The sequence below is a fragment of the Spermophilus citellus genome, assembly GCF_964194105.1.
Source record: "Spermophilus citellus genome assembly, chromosome: 4".
NCBI classification, from domain to species: Eukaryota; Metazoa; Chordata; class Mammalia; order Rodentia; family Sciuridae; genus Spermophilus; species Spermophilus citellus.
Window position 1 is genome coordinate 51,250,686 of NC_138185.1, and position 23,639 is coordinate 51,274,324.

Consider the following 23,639-nt stretch of genomic DNA (forward strand, 5'->3'; position numbering starts at 1 on the left):
GATTGAGCTTGAATCTAGCAACTGACAACTTGAGCTCAGTGAATAATTAGTTCTAAATGTGTTATCTTTAGATTCTTTGAGGGATCATGTTAAAAAAATAAACTTGTCTATAAAATGGCAACTATCCTGCTTCTTTCTAATTGATATGACTCTTTTCTCATTGCTTTTGGTGAGATCTAGGATATTGTTAAAAAGAAATGATCACAGCATAAGTCAGGTTAAATTCTCTGCTATTATAATGAACTTTTTATCAGAAATGGCCTTTATGAACATTTCCAAGAATGATTGAAATAATCAAATCTTTTGTTCTTGTCGTTCTGTTAATGCTATACGTTACACTGAGAAATTTTTCAGTTAAACTATTCTTGGGATGAACCCTATATTTTAATATTGTGACTTCCCCCACATTACTATATTTAATTAAAATGAAATAGTCTATCTTTTTAAGGTTTTGGCATGAGGGTTTTATTAGCCTCACGACATCAGTTGAATACCTTTGCTTCTTTATGTATTCTATGAAACAATTTGACTAAAATGCTAATCTCTTTATTATTAGAAAGTGTTATAAGCCTTTCATGAAACACTGTAAGTCTGCCATTTGATGAGTGAATGTAGGTGAGGTTCAGAATTTAATTCCTGTAACTTTAATTGGACTGCACTTTATATATATGCTCTAGAGCATTATGTATTTAATTTTTTCACTGTAATGACAAACTATATTGTCTCGTCTTTTATAACTTTTCATCTACTACTTGATCTGATGATATGGTCCTTCTAATATGATTTATGGGCACCTTCTTTCTTTTCTTTGGTAAGTCTTGCTGATGTCTAGTAAATAACTAGTCTGTTTTAAGAAACTAGTTCTCAGCTTAGTTGAACATCTGCACAACTTCTTTGCTTCATATTTCACTAATATCTGTGTTTTATCTCCTTTTCTCTTTTTCATCGAGGTTCTTTTATCTTTTTTCTACATTTTGATTTGAAAAATTAGTTCAATAATGGTCAATCTTTCTTCTTTTCTAATGGATGCACTTGAAGTTTTAAATTTTCCTCTAATTATTATTTTAGCAACATCACTCAGGTATTGATATGTAGTCATTATTTATCATTCACTCATATATATTTCATTATTTCTATTGTTATTCCACAACCCCTTGAATTATTTAGCAGTGTGTTTTTTCACTTCCAAAGGAATATGGCTTTTTAGCTATATTTTACCATTGATTTTTATCTTTAAATAGTCATTAATCATTAAAGACTATTTCTTATGTATATGAAATTGATTATTTGGTATTCTTTGAGATTGGCTTTGAGGTTTGGTACCTTACAACTTTGGGAAAAAAATTATATGGTCTCTGATTGAGTGCAGTCATAGGTATACTCATTATTGTATTTCACTGCATAATCATTGAAGATTTTATGCTACTTTTTTTCAGAAAGTAGAATAGAATCATGGGAAGCTTTTTAAAAAAATATGTGCTGGTATTACTTAAAATCATTTATTAAGAATCTCTCTTTGGTGGAAGATTAGGATACACAAAATATTTGTTAATATAAGTTAATATGGTGGTGGCAATTATGCTATAATGTGGTAATTCAAGCTTGTTAATTGTATTTTTCAAATGTTTATTCACCCTTACTAATTTTTGGTCTGATTTACTTCATCATTACTAAATTTTCTGCAAACTTAAGGGTATATCAAGTTTTGTAGGGATTCTATACATTTTTACTTTAATAATGCTCAATTTGCATGGTTTAAGTGAATATTTCAACATTATATCTATGTTTAAAAGCCATTTATTTAGTCATATCTGTGACTCAACTATTATGTGTTTTGCATGTTTTAAAATTTGTTTGTTGATATTTTTCTCATTGATTTGAAAGCATTAAAAAAACTAATATTTTTTTCTGTCATATAAAATGCACCTATGTTCCACAGTGTGTCATTTCTATTTTAGTTTGGCCATACTGAGCACATAAAGCATGGAATCAACTTGTCAAATTTCACAACATACCAAATTTGCTGAAATTTTAGTTGGGATAATGTTGCAATATTGTTTCCAATCTATGAACATAGTATATCTTTATATTTTTCATATGTAATGGAAAAAAGAAAGCTATAAAGTAGAAGTTAATAGAAAGTAAACATAAAATATGGGAAATTAACTTTTTTAATACCAATTTTGATGAAGCTTTGTCAGAGTATTATCTACACTCCCCAGATAATTTTATGAGGCTATCAAAATCCCACCATTTGACCCAGCTATTGGGGTCTCTATCCAAAAGACTTAAAAACAGCATACTACAGGGACACAGCCACATCAATGTTTATAGCAGCACAATTCACAATAGCTAAACTGTGGAGTCAACCTAGATGTCCTTCAGTGGATGAATGGATAAAAAAAATGTGGCATATATACACAATGGAATTTTACTCAGCAATAAAAGAGAATAAAATCATTTGCAGGTAAATGGATGGCGTTGGAGAAGATAATGCTAAGTGAAGTTAGCCAATCCCCAAAAATGTTTTCTCTGATATAAGGAGGCTGACTCATAACGGGGTAAAGAGGGGGAGCATGGGAGGAATAGATGAATTCTAGGGGGCAGGGGGGTGGGAGGGAAAGGGAGGGGGCAGGGGATTAGCAAGGATGATGGAATGTGATGGACATCATTATCCAAAGTACAGGTATGAAGACACGAATTGGTGTGAACATACTTTATATATAACCAGGGATATGAAATGTTGTGCTGTATATGTGTAATAAGAATTGTAATGCATTCCACTATCATCATTTTTAAAAAATCAATAAAAATTCAGATATCAAAACCTTTCAAGGTTAAAAATTGATAAATCCTTGATAAAACTAATTGTAAATAAAATAGCAAAAAAATCAGAACGAAAAAATTGCCAACTATCACATTTGAAATAGGCTAAAAAAACTATGAAGAGCACTACAAACATTTAAATATAGATGAATTAGCCTTCCAGTAAAAACAATGCAGGCCTGATTTCTTAACCCTGGAAGTTATCAAACAGTTGTGGAAAAATAATACCAACAATTTTTTCAGTTCTAAGGATTGAACCCAGGGCCTTGTGCATACTAGCCATTTAAAAAAAAAATGATTTTGTAGTGGTAGATGGACAGTATGCCTTTGTTTTATTTATTTTTTTGTATGCAGTGCTAAGGATTGAACCCACTTTCTCACACATGCTAGGCAAGTGTTCTGCCACTGAACCACAGCCCCATCCCCTCAATGCCCTTTTTAAATATAATTTTTGAGATGGTGTCTCCCTACAATTGTCCATAGATGGCTGATTCCATTCCTCAGGATTCAAAGTAAGGCAAGACATCATGGATGAAGAATGTGGTAGAGCAAAGTGGCTCAGGACATTGCATTAGGAAGCAGAGAGAGATTCCCTTTACCATGGACAAATATATACCACAAAGGCACACCCCAGATGATGCACCTCACCCTACCTGCCCACAGTTAATCCCTATCAGTGAATTAATGCACTGCTTAAATTAAGATTCTCATAATCTAATAATTTCCCCTCTGAACTTTCTTGCATTATCTCACAATGAGCTTTTGGGGGACACTTCATATCTAAACCATAACAGACAGAGTATTTTATATATATATGTATATATTAAAAAATGTATATATATATATATATATATATATATATGTGTGTGTAAAGAAAATTACAAAGAAAATGTAGAAAATTATATATATAATAAACATATATATTATATTATATATTACATATATATAATATAAAAATATGTATATCCATTCACTACGAATAATGAGGCTAGCAAAATCCAGATACCAAAACCTTCCAAGGTTAAATTGAAAAAGATGATTCAAAGTCCATTTTCCTTATGCATTTAAGTAAAATATTCTTTAAAATATGGGAAATTTAGATCAATCAAATTTTTTTAAAGTTTTATAAACCAAGTTGGTTTTATCCCAGGATTGCAGTATTGATCTTATATGAAGAACCAAATCGCTGGGTGTGGTGGCAAATGCCAGTAATTCCAGTGACTTGGGAAGCTGATGCAAGTTCAAGACCAGCCTCAACAACCTAACAAGACCCTCAGCAACTTAGCAAGACCCTGTCTCAAAATAAAAAGTAAAAATAAAACATACTGGGATGTAGATCAGTGGTAAAGCACTCTGGGTTCAATCCCCAGTGCCAAAACAAACAAAAACTAGGAAGATAGAAAGGAAGTATCAGAAAAACTTACTTATAAAAAGGTTGGGACTATAGCTCAGTAGAGGCCCTGGGTTCAAATCACCAGCACTATAAAAACGACAAACCAAAAAGGAAACTTAATGAAGAAATATTGAAACCTTGCACTTGGATATCAGAAGTAAAACAGGGATTTTTGCTTGTACTAGCATATTTTATCCAGAAAAAAAATAGAGTGATTAGAAAGTAACAGCTGCAACTGCCATTACCTGCAGATTATTATGTACAGAGAAAATTCAAAAGGATCTAAAGATAAACTCTTACAGGGAATAAATTTATATTTATAATCATACAAATTTTAATTGTATTTTTGTTCACCCACCATAAAGAGTTATAAAATAAAATTTATATTAGCTTTCATATACACAAAAATAGCCAGCTAGATTATAAATAAAAGATAATATGCCTTTTGCAGTATAAAAATAAAATAAAGTACTTGGAAGTGCCTTAACTAAAAAACAGCAACACCTAGGTGAAGAAAACTATTTGAAAAATAAGAATCTTTAGACAGATACAAAATTTGACTTGAACAAATATAAACGCATGTCAGGTTGTTAAATAGGAAATCACAGAATCATAAAGATCTCAATTCTATGGTATTTTTTTCAATTTAATGTGAGACTGTGGGGGGGTATGAATGAATTGGACAAGGTGATTATAAAGCTTACATTAAGAATATGCAAGGGGGGCTAGTGTTATGGCTCAGCAGTAGAGCTCTTGTCTAGCATGTTCAATCCTCAGCACCAGATAAAAGTAAATAAATAAAATAAAGGTATTGTGTTCAACTACAACTAAAAAATAAATATTAAAAAAATATGCAAGGAAGAATAGACAAGTTTGTCCTTAAAGAGTTGCAACAGACCCACGATGGTAATGGCCTAAGGCCTGGGGTTGACCGCTAACTGGCCCCTGACAGGGAAGAGCGCTGGCAGAGACCCCATTTCCTTCCTCAGCTGGGCTTTTGCTTGGCTGTGTGGGACCCTGGTGGCCACCAGAGGGAGATCTTGATGCTGTCCTGCCTAGGCTGGGCTGGCCCCACCCTACCACCACCTCCAGGTGCCCTGAGGTCCAAGGCAGCTGCTGCCTTCCCTAGCTCTTCATTCTGCTATTGGTGTCTCTTGATCATGGACTGAGGACCGGGACTGGGACTAGGTCCCTCTCATTTTGTTGCAGTTTGGGTTTGGGAGGCTGAGAAGCTCTCCATTATGGTTATAGAGTCTGGGGTAAGGAGAAAGCAGGGAGCCCTCATGTCCACCTGGTCACCAGGACCACACTGGACACTTGAAGAGACCAGCTCTGATTGGCTGCAGAGTTAATGCTTCATGCTCCAGTTCCATCCAAAGGGTCTTGGGAGAGTTTAAGGAGCCTGTTGGCTCTGGTCTTATCACTGGCTTCTCATCCATCCTTGTTTCAATTCCATCTTAACAATTTTATTTATTGAAGTGTTTGTTCAGTAAGGGGACTGGGGAGGGGGGCTCACTGCTTCCTGCCTACTAGTCACCTTGCTCACACTAATGTTTACAGCACCTAGGTTTAGTGTAGCATCCAGGGCCTTGCCACTCCCCACTGATGGTGAACTAACAGTATCCATAGGCCTCAGGACCATTCAGGATTGAAGGCTACACTCTCCCCACCAGCCCCTTTTTTTCCCTCCCTCCTGCACTTGCTCACCACCCTGAAACCAACAGTCTGGTGACTGGTTGGGTTTTCTGAAATAGGAAGTAGAATCACTCTTCAGCAGAGGCCCCTTGCAAGAGAGGGGCACTGGGGACACAGTCCCCATGAGACTGGAAAAAGCTGCAGTTAACCAAGTTGCCTTTTGCACTCTAGCTGAGCAGGGGGACTAGGTTGAAGGGCAGGAATGCCCCCTCTGGGTTGATCATGTGCTGTTCTCATCTTTGGACCCATTTGGGAAGGGAGTGAAGGAAAGGGCCAGACCAGAGTGCCAGGAGGGCTCAGGCCTGACCCTTAGTAGTGGCTCAAGAGTGACCTTCAACCCCAATGATACAAAGCTGGGGGAGCCTGTCTTCACTGGGACGCTCACCTGTGACACCAAGTCCCAACCTAGTCTTAGATTCCAGGCAGTATTCTTCCCCTACGCCGTCCTATGACCAAAGGCCCCTGCCAGATGTGGGCCAAAGCAGGTGTGTGAAAGCAATGTGGCAACCCACAGACTGCTGTGTGCTTATCCAGCTCACCCCCCTTCTCTTAGCTCAAACCCGTCCCTCAAACAGCCTCTCACAAACCACATTGCCTGGTGGGTCCCAGTGTACTTAAATAAAGTCATTCCAATACACATGTCAAAAAAAGGGGGGGGGCTAGCCTAGTTGGGTCTGTGCGATTGGCTGGGGCCCAGGGCAGTCTTCCAGCTAGGTGCAGTGGCTGCAGAGGGTCTACGGTGGTGGCCTCTCGAATCAGCCTGTCAACGGAGTCCTGAGCAAAGGCGATGGCCTTGTGAGCCGTCTTTCTCTATAGTTATATAAGAATATCCTGGAGTCCACCATGAATGGACAGTTGGACCTAAGAGGGAAGATAATTATCAAAGCTCAACTTGGGGAGGATATGAATTCCCATTCATAATGAAGATATTACTTATGAAGATACGATGAGTTAGTGCTAATGATGCATCAAGTTTTCAGAGGAAAACTTCTAAGTAATGATGAAGTTACAATAAAGATGAAGGTGGAGATCTTATAACAATTTTTGATAGTTCTGACCTTTCCTTTGCTATTCAGTGCAGTATGATACTGAAACTGATATTGTTTGTTAATGGCCAACCAAGACTCCTTGAATCAAGTCAGGTGAAATTTCTCCATCAAGAACTGATAGAACTTAGGAATAAAGTGAATCACTTATCGGATAGCTTGGAACCACCTGGAGAACCAGGACCTTCCACCAATATTCCTGAAAATGATACTGTGGATGGGAGGGAAGAAAAGCCTGCTGCTTCTGATTCTTTTGGAAAACAGTCTACTCAGGTTATGGCAGCAAGTATGTCAGCTTTTGATCCTTTGAAAAACCAAGATGAAATCAATAAAAACGTAATGTCAGCGTTTGATTTAACAGATGATCAGGTTTCAGGGCCACCCAGTGTTCCTACAGACTACCGTTCAGGAAGGCCCGACAGCATTGCTTCCTCCCCTTCAGCAGCTCACCCACCAGGAGTTCAGCTACAACAGCCTCCATATACAGGAGCCCAAACACAAGCAGGTCAGATTGAAGGTCAGATGTACCAACAGCAAGCCGGCTATGGTGCCCAACAGCCTCAAGCTCCACCTCAGCCACCTCAGAAGTATGGTATCCAGTATTCAGCTAGCTATAGTCAGCAGACTAGACCCCACAACCTCAGCAGTTTCAGGGATATAGCCAGCAACCAACTTCCCAGGCACCAGCTCCAATATTTTCTGGTGAGCCTCAGCAACTGGCTGCTCAACCACCACAGCAGTACCAGGTGAGCCATTATCCTACCCAAATGTCTCAGCCTACTAATTATTTTTTTTTAAAGAGAGAGTGAGAGAGGAGAGAGAGAGAGAGAGAGAGAGAGAGAGAGAGAGAGAGAGAGAGAATTTTTAATATTTATTTTTTAGTTCTCAGCGGACACAACATCTTTGTTGGTATGTGGTGCTGAGGATCGAACCCGGGCCGCACGCATGCCAGGCGAGTGCACTACCACTTGAGCCACATCCCCAGCCCCTTAGCCTACTAATTATAACATGGCCCCTGCCTCTCAGCCTGGAATGGCTCCAAACCAACCTAGGGCTTATCAACCAAGACCAAGTTTTACTACACCTTCTGGAAGTACCATGGCCCCTCCTCCAAGTGGGCCTGACCCTATGCATGTAACTTTGGTCAGGGCTATACCCAACCTGGACCTGGGTATCGATAAGGAGGCCAGCTGCACTGATGAATGTAGCTGCTAGCTATTACCTTGTAAAAGGCTCCAATATTATATTTTAATTTGTATTGAAGTTAATAAATTCAAAAGGCAGAGCATTTTTTATATCATTGTTGCTGTTAATTGAAAGTATAATTTGCTAGAACAAAAGACCAAAATGAAAGTTGTTTTTCTTCCTCCCCTGCTTAAAAGTGTGGCAACTTTCTAGTTATTTTGGAACACTACATTTACATGTGTGTAAAGTGATTGGCTTTCTAGCTTCCCTTGTCCATAGGATATTAAAATGCTAGGTTGAGGTTTAGCCATCTTACTTGGCTTTTTACTGTTAACATGATGTGCTAAAGTAGAGAAGATGACTAGATATTGTGTATAAAATGTAACATTAATAGGTTAATAAAAGTGATTTAATCAAAAAAAGTTGCAACAGAGAGATTAGATCATTAGACTAGTCTGATTTGATAAAAAATATTCTATACATCTCATATTGAAAGAGCATGATACATTAATAAACAGAGGTGACAGACTAGAAAGATAAGAGAGTATTCATTAGGGAAATTGATTGTCACAATTATAAAGAATGAGAAGTTATATGATAGGCAGTGTAAGCTGGAGAACTAGGGATGCAGTATGGCTTACTTCAAGGCAAAAAGCCTCAGAACTAGTGAAAACAAAGGTGTGACTCTAAGTTCTAGGTTGAAAGTCAGGAAACTGGGAGGGATTGGGGAGCCCTGCTCATGCAAATCCTTGAGTCTAAAGGATAGACATCCTGGAATTCTGATATCCAAGGGCATCAGAAGGGTATTCTGGTCCCAGGAGAGTGTATTTATCCATCCTTTGCCTATTTATTCTATCCAGTTTCTCTGCACACATTGGGAGAGTTTGGATCTTCCTCATTCAGCATACAGACTTAAATGTCAATTTCTTCTGGAAGCCTCTTCACAGATATTCCCACAAAACAAAACAAAAGCCTTATCAACTACCCTAATTACCTAAGTTACCCTCTATGATTACCTATAAAGAGTCTATCCTTTGTCAACTCCACATCATACACATCTCCTTAAACCATACTTAGAGATTTCTAAATAGAGCCAATAACTACATCATAGTCCCCCCTAGCATGATATGACTATCCTGTGTACAACTAAAACTGCACTAATCCCCTCCTCATAAAGGAGGTAAAGTCCTTGAGTAATGTTTATACTTCTTTTAATATTCCCTAACTTTAATACTATGATGTAAAATTAACAATACTTAAATACTGATATAAAGTTAGTGTATCTTATGTTATCTTATGTTAATTGATAAAATGATGAGAGGAGATTAAAAAATATATATATATATGCAAATATATGCTTATACAGATCAATTAAGAATTTATTAGTCTCTATATCTATTTCAGCTTTGAAGAAAAATTATTATTTTGATTGATTATTTTGCTGACGTCGTGGATTTACATGAGCAAGACTACTCACATTGTTGCTTTGTTCCTGCTGTCTATAACTGAAATTATACCCACTTTGTCTTTGGTGGTTAAGTGGCCCAATTATTTCCATTGTTTTTAAGTTTTCCAATTCAGTGATAGTGTTTTCCACAGAAGGTCTAGCAACCATGTAGCTCTTCAAGGATGCAAGGGATCCCTTCACAAACCTATTTCTCAAAGAAAGGTCTACCTTCTGGATTCTTCTAGTGTGGGTGAGTAGGTTTGAAGTAGCAAATCCACTCTAGCATTCCAATCTATCTGTCTTTGAAGCTCTTCCTCTGTGTTAAACCTAGAAATATTGGACATCTCTAATTCACTCACAGTGGGTCATGTTTTGATAAATTTTTCATTCAATCAAACAAACAGCCCTTTCTTACTCCCTGAGATACAACATTAAATGCAGAATCTCTGCTTAAATCTCTGCTTAGTGGACTCAGATATATAAATTTGGCCGGATCCAACTTTATGTTCCTTCTGCCATTATCCCACATTCTTAACTTCCATTCCCACACCTGTTCCATAGATTTATGCTTGTAAACAAGAATCTAAATTATTGCTTCTGGAGTGTAGCAGTCTTCCTCCTTGGTCACACTTTGCATCTCACCTTTAGGGACTTGCTGGGATATGAATCTAATTATGGGTTTAGAAACAAAGAAGGTTGTGGGAGCAGAGATATTGAGAAAAATGAGCATTGTCTTGCTTTACACCTGCCTTAGGAGAGGTCATTATAATTTCCTTAGGCAATGTAGGGTTAATCTCTTCAGGCAGAGGTGAAAAGGTGTTATCACTGTGAGAGGAGATGACATTGCCCCTGGGATTTGGCACTCTACTTCTGTTGGCAACAAAGGACTCATCAAATTTGTGATTTCAACATGCCCAGCTACAACAGGGTCTTCTCACATGTTCGCATCCCAAATTACAAGATACCATCCCTTCCCAACTAATGCCTTCACCTTAATAGTATATACTCTGTGCCTCTGGGAGTTCAACCCATAATAAAAAAAATGCAAATTAAAGCTCCACTGAGATACCATTTCTCACCTATCAGAATGGTAAATTGCAAAAATCTAAAAATACATTCTGTTGGTGAAGCTGTGAAGAAATTGATACTCCCAGTCTCATAACGAGGGATTATATAACCTCCATTCTTATACAGGAATATTGGAGAAAATCAGGAGAAATTCTGGATGTTTTTCCCAGGAATCCTATGTCTAGGAATCTATCCCCAAAACACATTGGAATGTACATGAAATAATATATGTACAAAGTTACTTATTGCAGCACTATTTATGACAGATAGTAGACCACCTGAATGTTCATCAATAAGGACAAATGACTGTGAACAACTGTGATTGTGTAGAACTTGATGACAAAATCCTGCTGAAAAGATTTATTCCAAGTGACCCAAAACCACAATATTTTAACTTCACATCCTTCACAAGATGTATGTGCACAACTAAAGGAACTTTAAAATAATATTAAAAGGTAGCATAATTTTAGTATTAACAGTATTGTTTTAAAAGAAGTTTATGTGACTATATAGTATAATAAAACAAATTATTATCAGAAACCAAAATCTCTCACATAAGTAAGAATTTTAAAATCCGATAGATCTAAATCTGAGTTGAAAATATTAGTAAAAACACCTGCCTTATGTCTCTCATTTTATAGAAGTATATGAATAACATAGCTGTGAATACCAGAGCAATGACTGTGCAGTAAAATTAAACATCTTTGCAATACAAATTGTCATTTGCCATCAAAAAAGAAGAACCAGAAACTTTAGATGATTACAGGGCTGGGACAAAAACTGTAAAAACAAACAAACAAACAAACAAAAACAAAAACAAACCCTGGGGCTTCTTTATGTTCCAGAAATCAAGTAAGCTATTAGAAACTAACCAGGACTGTGCAAAAAGGACTTTGGATGCCAGGCACAGTGGCGCATGCCTGTATTGCCAGTGAGGCAGGAGGATCGAAGTTCAAGGCCAGCTTTAGCAATATAGTGAGATCCTAAGCAACTTAATTATACCCTTTCTCAAAATATAAAATAAAAAAGACTGGGAATGTAGCTCAGTGATAAAGCACCCCTGGGTTCAAGCCCCAGAACAGCAACAACAACAAAAGATAAGGGAGCCAACCTGAGGCCTAAGAAGAATAACTGATTCACGGAAAGTAAAACAGCTCTTGATATAACTTTATCTATGTCTATATTCAAGATTTTATTATAACACTTAAGAATTTTAAAATAAAAGCATTTTAACACCCCCACACATACCAGTTACCATTAGAAATTACAAGGGTACCAACAATTTACTATTAAAACTGACAACAAAATGAATCACATATTTAACTTGCCTTTCTTGTGTGAATTGTTTTTCAGGCTAACTATGTAGATGATGAAAGAAGATTCTTCTTCACAGAGAAAAAACAGAGAAGAAATGCAAACAACAAACAAACAACAACAAAAATTTCATAATTCACTATAAAATAATGGAACTGGGAAATGGTCAATCCTGAAAACACAACAAAAAAAAGATTTTAGGTAAAAGATTGGCAGAGGACTTTATAATGGAGGGATCAGCTGAATAATATCTAAAAGATCAATCTTAGCTTTATCAAACATGGGACAACCCTCTGACATGACGTGACAGTACCCATGTAAAGTTCACAGTATCTGTGACATGTTCGTCCCCAAAAAGTTAAGCTAGTTTCTTAGTCCATTTTGTATTGCTATAAAAATAAAAACACGGATACTGCTGATTTATAAAGAAAAGAGATTAATTTGGCTCATAATTCTGGCAGCTGGAAGGCCCAAATAGCATGGTGCCAATGTCTGGAGCAAGCCCTCTGACTATGTCACAACATAACAAATGGCATCACATGGCAGAAGAGAATAGGAGGGAGTTCACATAGCAAGAAAGTGAACTAAGAAAGTTAGACTCACTTAATAACAACCCATTCTTACAAGACTTGACCCATTCTTGTGAGATAGCATAATTTCCTTCATGAGTGTGGCATCACATGACCAAATTAATTCCAGCTCTCTCCCACCTCTTAAAGTTTCCACCACCTTGACATTGCCACACACTGGGATCCACACTTTCACCAAGTGACACTTTGGGTGAAAAAAACACATCTAAGCCATAGTAGCTGGAATCAAAATCAAGCCTGTTTACAGAAAATTAGGTAAAGGGGAGGAAGGAAGGCAAGGAATGACACAATAAAAATAGAAAAATGGCAGCATTAGGTGATACCATAAGGAAACATCAGCCACTTAAGAATGCAGTGTGTGTGTGTGTGTGTGTGTGTGTGTGTGTGTTTACTTTCTGATGAAGATGGATTTGCAGAATAGTTGGGAGAGTATGGACTTTCTAATAAATGGTGCTGGGACAGAGAGATATACATGCAGGGAAATGATATTGTATGTCTAATTCACAGTCCTCTGAAAAGTCATCTTCCAGAGGATTATAAGCCTAAGGTGAAAAGCAAAGCAATGAAATTTAAAGAGCAAGTATAAGAGATTAATATTATAACCATAAGGTAGGAAAGATTTCTTAAGTGATACCAGATAGTCAAAAATAAGAAAATAAATCTGCAGGGAGTTGAAATTTGTCCTGGGATTATATTCTGGTCCCTGTTGGTCTATAGCATAGCAGTGTCTTTCTAACTTTTTACGCATTGACCTAATGCACATATATACAAAGGTGCACACACACACAAAAAAAAAACACCCACATATGCATGCACCCACAAACACTCATGCATGCACATGCATACAAAACAACTTTATGTGTGATGTGTTCAAGTGTTTTGTTTTTACACTATATAATTCTGATCTATTTTTTAAAATACTTTTTGTAATCCATTAAAATGAATATGAACAATTAAAGGAGGTATAACACTCTATTTGAATAGCATTGCCCTGGGCATGGGTTGTGGCTCAGTGATAGAGCGCTTGCCTGGCATGTGTGAGACACTGGGTTTGATCCTCAGCATTAAATAAAAATAAATAAATAAAATAAAAGTATTGTGTCCATCTACAACTAAAAAAAAAATTCAAAGAAAATCATTGACCTAAAACAAAAATTTTAACATGCAACTCCAGAGCAGAAGAATAGAGGCAACTCCCCTTCCCATCAGCAGCCAAAACGAAACCTGTTTAGCCAGCGCTGGGGGAGGGGCAAGCAGAAAAAAACAAAATGATAGAGTGCCGGGGATCTCAATAGGCAATTGTGCGACCCTGGAGATCCGGGCTGACTGATCCCCGTGGCCTACCCCGCAGCTACAGAAGGCGGGAGGCCGCAGAGAAGCGATTAATTAGCAAGCAGGGAGGAAAGTGGCTGCCTATCGGTGGAACCCCGCTGGCCAAGCCCGCACTGACCCCTGGGCTGAGTACGGGATTTCAGATGGGGAAGGAAGGGAAGGAAGCGATACAGTCCCGTCCCCCACAACGGAAACTCCACCAAGGCAATCAGCGGCCACCATCTTGGAGAGCTGAAGTATCCACCGCCACTCTCCGACAGACTGCAACAATAAAACAGGTCTGTGTCACTCAGCCCATCCCCCATACATCGGGGAATCCGCATAAAACCTCTCCTAGGCTTTCTGGGGGAGGGAGTATCAGAGTGAGCCCGCATAAAGACTAGGGGAAAACAAGGGACACCTGACCTTCAACTCCCCCTCCCATCAGCAGCCAAAACGAAACCTGTCTAGCCAGCGCTGGGGGAGGGGCAAGCAGAAAAAATCAAAATGATAGAGTGCCAGGGATCCCAATAGGCAATTGTGCGACCCCGGAGATCTGGGCTGACTGATTCACCCGGCCTTCCCCACGGCTACAGAAGGTGGGACGCCGCAGAGAAGCGATTAATTAGCAAGCAGGGAGAAAAGTGGCTGCAATTCTATGGAATCCTGCCGGATGAGCCCGCACTGACCCCTGGGCTGAGTACGGGATTTCAGAGGGGGAAGGAAGTGGTACAGTTCTATCCCCCAAAACGGAAACAAAACAATAGAGTGCCAGGGTCCCCAATAGACACCCTCCACGTGGCTGCAATTCTGTGGAATCCTGCCGGATGAGCCCGCACTGACCCCCGGGCTGAGTACGGGATTTCAGAGGGGGAAGGAAGCGGTACAGTTCTATCCCCCACAACGGAAAAAAAACAATAGAGTGCCAGGGTCCCCAATAGACACCCTCCACACCCAACAAATGGCAGGTCCAGAGTACAGTTTGAACTGCCGAGAGCCATCACTCAGGGGAAATCTGGTCTAGCAGGAGAAACCAAGACTAGCAGGAGAAACTAGGGGACTAGAGGCCAGGCCCTCGCGACGGGGCGGCTGGAAACTGCAGGCCTGCCGGCGACAGTTAGCCCACTGCCTGCGTAACTGGGCGGTAGGAGAACGCCCGCCCGCCGACTACCGACCTCTGGACTGGGTGCCTAGATATCACCCGCCCACCGGTGACAGCCGGCCCGCTGCCCGCGCGACTGGGCGGCCGGAGTCCACTCCCCTGCCGCGACCGATCACCCGCCCGCTGCCTGAGATACTGGGCGGCTGGAGACTGCCCGCCTGCCTCAACGGGGAGCTGAAACCAAACAGAGACAGTCCAGTCACACAGCCCCATTAGGACACCCCAGCAAGGAGCCTGGGGCCCGTCATAGCAGAGTAGTGACGTCACTGGAGCTCAGCCGTCGGAATTCCTTCCCAGCAGAATCCACATTAGCAGGCACAGTTTAACAACACAAAGAAGAAACAACAGAGTAATACAGAACCAAAACAAATCTATAGAAGAGAGCAGAAACACGGCAATCAAATAAAGATAGAAAGTAATGTGGACAACATGAGAAAACAAGGGGAAAAAGGAGTACAAACAATGCAGGACAACTTAATTCTACAGGAGGACATAGAAACATCAGAAGCAGGGATAGGGAAAGAACTCAAGGCATACCTAACTCGAATGGAAAGGAATATTAGGGAAGACATGAGACAGCAAGTCCAAGCAATAAAAGTATATTTTGAAAATGAATTAAACAAACAAATTCAAATGGCAAATAATGAGCTCTACCAGGAGATAGAGATCTTTAAAAAATCAAACAATAATCCTAGAATTGCAGGAAAATATAAACCAAATTAAAAACTCAAACAAGAATATTACAAACAGACTTGATAAAGTAGAAGTCAGAACATCAGATAATGAAGACAAGGTTTATCAACTTGAAAAGAATATAGTCAACACAGAAAAGATGCTTAAATCCCATGAGCAATCTATTCAAGAGATATGGGATGTCATAAAAAAAACAAATTTGAGGGTCATCGGGATAGAAGAAGGCACAGAGACTCAAACCAAAGGAATGGACAGCATATTAAATGAAATAATTCTAGAAAACTTCCCAGAGATGAAAGATGAAATGGATTGCCAAATCCTGGAAGCCTACAGGACCCCAAACATTCAAAACCATAATAGACCAACTCCAAGACATATAATTATGAAGATAGCCAACGTACAGAACAAGGAGAGAATATTAAAAGCTACGAGAGAAAGGAGGCAGATTACATTCAGGGGTAAACCAATTAGGTTAACGACTGATTTCTCATCAGAGACTTTGAAAGCAAGAAAATCCTGGAACAATGTATTTCAAACGCTGAAAAATAATGGATTCCAAACAAGAATACTGTACCAGCAAAATTAAGCTTCAGATTTGACAATGAAATTAAAATCTTTCACGATAAACAAAAGCTAAAAGAATTCGCAGCAAGAAAACCAGCACTGCAAAGCATTTTGAGCAAAATACTACAAGAACAGGAATTGAAAAATAGTGCCCAAAACTAACAGCAGGAGGTATCTCAGTAAAGGGGGAGGAAAATAACCAAAAAGTAAAACCAGCCAAACTAAAATAAATAAAGAAAGAAGCATGACTGGAAGTACAAATCATATCTCAATTGTAACCTTAAATGTTAATGGCCTAAACTCACCAATCAAGAGGCATAGGCTAGTAACCTGGATCAAAAAAATAAATCCAACAATATGCTGCCTTCAAGAGACTCATATGATAGGAAAAGACATACACAGGCTGAAGGTAAAAGGTTGGGAAAAATCATACCACTCATATGGCCCTCGGAAGCAAGGAGGAGTGGCCATACTCATATCGAATAAAATCAACTTTAAACCTAAGTTGATCAAGAAGGATAAAGAAGGACACTATATACTGTTAAAAGGAACCATCCACCAACAAGACATAACAATTATCAATTTGTATGCACCAAACAATGGAGCTGCAACATTCATAAAACAAACTCTCCTCAAGTTCAAGAGTCAAATAGACCACAACACAATAATCATGGGTGACTTCAACACACCGCTCTTGCCATTAGACAGATCCTCTAGACAAAAACTGAATAAAGAAACTATAGAACTCAACAGCACAATCAATAACCTACACTTAACCGACATATATAGAATATATCAACCATCATCAAGTGGATACACGTTCTTCTCAGCAGCACATGGATCCTACTCAAAGATAGACCATATATTATGCCACAAGGCAACTCTTAGTAAGTATAAAGGCGTGGAGATAATACCATGCACCATATCTGATCACAACGGAATGAAATTGGAAATCAATGATAAAAGAAGGAAGGAAAAATCCTACATCACATGGAAAATGAAAAATATGTTACTGAATGATCAATGGGTTACAGAAGACATAAAGGAGGAGATGAAAAAATTCTTAGAGACAAATGATAATACAGACACAACATACCGGAATCTATGGGACACAATGAAAGCAGTTTTAAGAGGGAAATTCATTTCTTGGAGTTCTTTCCTCAAAAAAAGAAAAAACCAACAAATAAATGAACTCACACTACACCTCAAAAACCTAGAAAAGGAAGAGCAAAACAACAGCAAATGTAGTAGAAGACAAGAAATAATTAAAATTAGAGCAGAAATCAACGAAATTGAAACGAAAAAAAACATTGAAAAAATTGATAAAACTAAAAGTTGGTTCTTTGAAAAAATAAATAAGATAGACAGGCCCTTAGCCATGCTAATGAAGAGAAGAAGAGAGAGAACTCAAATTACCAACATACGGGATGAAAAAGGCAATATCACAACAGATACTACAGAAATACAGAAGATAATTAGAAAGTATTTCGAAACCCTATATTCCAATAAAATAGAAGATAGTGAAGACATCGATAAATTTCTTAAGGCATATGATCTGCCCAGATTGAGAAAGGAAGACACACACAATTTAAACAGACCAATAACAAAAGAAGAAATAGAAGAAGCTATCAAAAGACTACCAACCAAGAAAAGCCCCGGACCGGATGGGTATACAGCGGAGTTCTACAAAACCTTCAAAGAAGAATTAATACCAATACTTTTCAAGCTATTTCAAGAAATAGAAAAAGAAGGAGCTCTTCCAAATTCATTCTAAGAGGCCAACATCACTCTGATCCCCAAACCAGACAAAGACACTTCAAAGAAAGAAAACTACAGACCAATATCTCTAATGAACTTGGATGCAAAAATTCTCAATAAAATTCTGGCGAATCGAATACAAAAACATATCAAAAAACTTGTGCACCATGATCAAGTAGGATTCATCCCTGGGATGCAAGGCTGGTTCAATATACGAAAATCAATAAATGCTATTCACCACATCAATAGACTTAAAGACAAGAACCATATGATCATCTCAATAGATGCAGAAAAAGCATTTGACAAAGTACAGCATCCCTTTATGTTCAAAACACTAGAAAAACTAGGGATAACAGGAACTTACCTCAACACTGTAAAAGCTATATGTGCTAAACCTCAGGCTAGCATCATCCTAAACGGAGAAAAACTGAAGGCATTCCCTCTAAAATCTGGAACAAGACAGGGATGCCCTCTATCACCACTTCTATTCAATTTAGTTCTCGAAGTACTAGCCAGAGCAATTAGACAGACAAAAGAAATTAAAGGCATAAAATAGGAAAAGAAGAAATTAAATTATCACTATTTGCAGATGACATGATAATATACTTAACAGACCCAAAAGGGTCTACAAAGAAGCTGCTAGAGTTAATAAATGAATTCAGCAAAGTGGCAGGTTATAAAATCAACACGCATAAATCAAAGGCATTCCTGTATATCAGCAACAAAACCTCTGAAATGGAAATGAGGAAAACCACTCCATTCACAATATCCTCAAAGAAAATAAGATACTTGGGAATCAACCTAACAAAAGAGGTGAAAGATTTATACAATGAAAACTACAGAACCCTAAAGAGAGAGATAGAAGAAGATCTCAGAAGATGGAAAAATGTACCCTGTTCATGGATAGGCAGAACTAACATCATCAAAATGGCAATATAACCCAAAGTTCTCTACAGGTTTAATGCGATGCCAATCAAAATCCCAATGGCATTTCTTGTAGAAATAGATAAAGCAATCATGAAATTCATATGGAAAAACAAAAGACCCAGAATAGCAAAAGCAATTCTAAGAAGGAAATGTGAATCTGGAGGTATAGCGATACCAGAGTTCAAACTGTACTACAAAGCAATAGTAACAAAAACAGCATGGTACTGGTACCAAAACAGGCAGGTGGATCAATGGTACAGAATAGAAGACACAGAAACTAATCCACAAAGTTACAACTATCTTATATTTGATAAAGGGGCTAAAAGCATGCAATGGAGGAAGGATAGCATCTTCAACAAATGGTGCTGGGAAAATTGGAAATCCATATGCAACAAAATGAAATTGAATCCCTTTCTCTCGCCATCCACAAAAGTTTACTCAAAATGGATCAAGGAGCTAGATATCAAATCAGAGACGCTGCGTCTGATAGAAGAAAAAGTTGGCTCAGATCTACATATAGTGGGGTCGGGCTCCAAATTCCTTAATAGGACGCCCATAGCCCAAGAGTTAATAACAAGAATAAACAAATGGGACTTACTTAAGCTAAAAAGCTTTTTCTCAGCAAGGGAAACAACAAAAGAGGTAAATAGAGAGCCTACATCCTGGGAACAAATTTTTACTCCTCATACCTCAGATAGAGCCCTAATATATAGAATGTACAAAGAACTCAAAAAATTAAATAATTAGATAGCAAATAACCCAATCAACAAATGGGCCAAGGACCTGAACAGACACTTCTCAGAGGAGGACATACAATCAATCAACAAGTACATGAAAAAATGCTCACCATCTCTAGCAATTAGAGAAATGCAAATCAAAACCATCCTAAGATACCATCTCACTCCAGTAAGATTGGCAGCCATGATGAAGTCAAACAACAATAAGTGTTGGCGGGGATGTGGGGAAAAGGGTACACTTGTACACTGCTGGTGGGACTGCAAAATGGTGAGGCCAATTTGGAAAGCAGTATGGAGATTCCTGGGAAAGCTGGGAATGGATCCACCATTTGACCCAGCTATCACCCTTCTTGGACTATTCCCTGAGGACCTTAAAAGAGCGCACTATAGGGATACGGCCACATCAATGATTATAGCGACACAATTCACAATAGCTAGACTGTGGAACCAACCTAGATGCCCTTCAATAGATGAATGGATACAAAAATGTGGCACCTATACACAATGGAGTATTATGCAGCACTAAGAAATGACAAAATCATAGAATTTGCAGGGAAATGGATGGCATTAGAGCAGATTATGCTAAGTGAAGCTAGCCAAGCCCTAAAAAACAAATGCCAAATGTCTTCTTTGATATAAAGAGAGCAAATAAGAACAGAACAGGAAGGAAGAGCATGAGGAAAAGATTAACAGTAAACAGAGACATGAGATGGGAGAGAAAGGGAGAGAGAAGGGAAAGCATATGGAAATGGTAGGAGACCTTCAATGATACACAAAATTATAAGAGGTTATGAGGGGCAAGGGGGAGGGGGGGAAAAGGGGAGAGAATTGAACAACAGCAGAGGAGATAGAGAGGGAAGATGGGAGGGGAGGGGAGGGGAGGGGGGATAGTAGGGGATAGGAAAGGTAGCAGAATACAACAGTCACTAATATGCCATTATGTAATAATGTGAGTATGTAACAGTTGTGATTCTGCAATCTGTATTTGGGGTAAAAATGGGAGTTCAAAACCCAATTGAGTCTAATGTATGAAAGATGATATATCATGAGCTCTGTAATGTTTTGAACAATCAATAAAAAAAAGAAGCAGCCTGCATACAAGGCTGAGGGGGAGGCTGCCCCAGAATGGGTGGAATGTGGCTCTCTCAAGCTCAGCTCAGGAGATACTACAAAAAAGGTATCTCTGCAAGTCCTTTCTGCAATAATATGCCCTGAATACAGGCCTAAAAATTCTCACAAATTACTAAATCTGTCAGGGTACAAACTATTATGATTGCATATCAGTAGAAACAATGAACTTCAGAATCAGATTCATCAAGCCTCAGATACTGGAATTATGCTGCAGAATATAAAATACATGTTTAATATATGTAAAGACATAAAAGAGGTGTAGAAAGTAGAATAAAGGAAGATGAAACTGTAAAAATAGAGCCCATTTTAAAGTTACAAATGATTTCCTAGAAATGGAAATCTAATAATAGAAATTAGAAACCCTATGGATGACTTAAGCAACAGAGTAAGCTCAGATGAAGTAAAAGCTAGAGAATTGAAAAAAAAATCTATAAATAGTCCAGATTGCAACATAGAGAGACAAAGACATACAAAATAAAAAAGAAAGGGAAGAGGAAGAAGTGAAAAAGTCTTAACATTTCAGAATTTGTCAGATAATCAGCTACCAAAATTACCAAAGGTAATTTTGAAAGTTAGATATATCTCCAGAAGTTATTTTAACAAAAGAGAAGAAAGAAGTGATGACCAGGGAAAACATTTCAATTGAGGTGATAAAATATTAAGATATTCTAAAATATTAGATAATATTTGTAAACCACTAAGAAAGCAATAATTGACTAGAGCTAAAGAATTTTAAGGTATTTTTGTTGTTCCACAATAAGATAGAGATAATTGTTAATTTTATACTTTGGTCATTAAATATTCATTTTTAAGCCCTTCTGAAGTATCTACTTAACAGAAACAGATTCAAATGAGGGAAATTTTGCAAGAGGGGAAATTTCAATTAACTTTAAAAGTTGCAAGAAAGGAGGTAGGTAGAATAATGGGGAGGAAATAAATACTTCAAAATAATATTGTAGAAGTGAGTCCAATATAGAAAAAAATCAATCCTAAATACAAAGAATCTTCCAGTTTTTAAAAAAGGATTTCAAGACTTGATTAAGAACCAAAATTCCAAAATATGTGTCAGTAGAGGATAAGTAAGAAACACTATATAAATAGTAGACAAATGAAATTAATTTGAAAGGCAGGAGTAGATGTAATAATATTATATGTTATAGGGACAGTAATAAAATAGTAATAAAATAGCTTAAGAACATTGAGTACAAAAATTAAGAATGGATGAAAAAGAATAAAAACCAATCATAAAAGTAAAATATTTTGGTATACCTCTGTCTGAAGGTAACAGAGCTTCTCAACAATAAAACAAAAAATATTAAAAGAATAAAATAGTGATTAAAAATAAACTTCATCTAACCCACACATTAAGAAAGTGCTCCATCCATCTACTTTTAAATACAGAGCATGTATCAACCTATGAAAGAAGTCTTATGACAGCTCACAGAATTGTTATAATGAAGAACATTTCTCTTTTCTCAGTCACTTAAGTTAGACAGAAAAATAAATAAATAAGAAGGAAGAGGAGGAGAACATGGTATGTTAGCCAATTTTCCAAAACTGTAACAAAATAACTGAGAATCTCAACTTTTAAGGAGGAAGTTTGATTTTGGCTTATGGTTTCAGTCCATGGTCACTAGATTTGGGACCTGTAGTAAGTCAGAACATTATGGCAGGGAGCACATGACAGAGCAAAACTGTCTACCTCATTGTGGTAAGGAAGGAGAGAGAGAGAGAGAGAGAGAGAGAGAGAGAGAGAGAGAGAGAGAGAGAGAGAGAGAGAGGTGGAGAGAGAAGGGTAGAGAGGAGCAGAGGTCCCAATGTGCCTTTCAACAACACACCCCTGATGATTAATTTCCTCCAACCAGGGCTCTCTACTTAAAAGTTTTTAACATCTCCCAATTATGTCATCAATAGGGGACCAAGCTTCCAACACACGAGCTTTTGGGGGACTTTTAAGATCTAAACCACAGCCCAAAGTAATTTACCTCCTGATGTGAGACACATGGTGCAAACTGTGTCACTGGAGACTGAACAAAGCAACTGTATAAAAAAGTACAGGCAGAGTATATGTAGGAAAACAACATGGCCGGATAACATTGGGGGCCCATGATTCTCACAAAACTTGAAGAAGCAAAGAAAGGGGTGGTGTTGGAAGTGAGCGAAGAGAGTCTATGTAGACAGATGTAATGGATGTAGCTGGTGAAGACACTCACACAGAAAAGGAAGTGGAAGTAAACTCCACTCCCACCATTCCTTTTGATTCCATTCCAGGACACCTGTGAGACATACTCAAGCAAAAGTCAGAGGATAATGGTGTCTTTGTTGAACTGAGCACACAGTGTGGATGGAAGCATGCAGCAAGCATGGTTCACCTTTTTTGCTTTTGACTCACATCTCACAGTAACCCAGTAATGATGAACATGCACTTCTTTATAGCTAATGAATTCAGAAGAAATGACAGTGTAGAATATTAACATTTTCACACCCCCAATGGAACAATGAGTGCAGGCAATGGTCATCATTGGCAGTTAAAACTATTAGTTTACAGAAAAATTTATAATGGATGGATCATTCTGATAATACCTGATCCAATGTCATTATTAACATTATGAAAAAAGAGACAGACAATAGAGGACTCCTGTGTGTAATAGAGAGTATACCATAATAGAAAGTATACCATACTATACACTCTGGCATTCTTGCCCAAAATACTGAAGCTGAATCTAATCCAGACTAAATTTAGTCCACAAGGGCAGACTGTACTTAGGAAATACAAGGAACTGAGGGATATG

At 38.0% G+C, this 23,639-nt stretch overlaps 1 pseudogene across 1 annotated transcript; it reads left to right on the top strand.

The window, feature by feature from the left end:
- Positions 1-6,757: 6,757 nt before the first annotated feature.
- Positions 6,758-8,141, top strand: LOC308648081 (protein TFG-like; annotated as a pseudogene). Its single transcript has 2 exons — positions 6,758-7,745; positions 7,954-8,141. The product of its transcript is annotated as a protein TFG-like (transcript).
- The last annotated feature ends 15,498 nt before the right edge of the window (positions 8,142-23,639 follow it).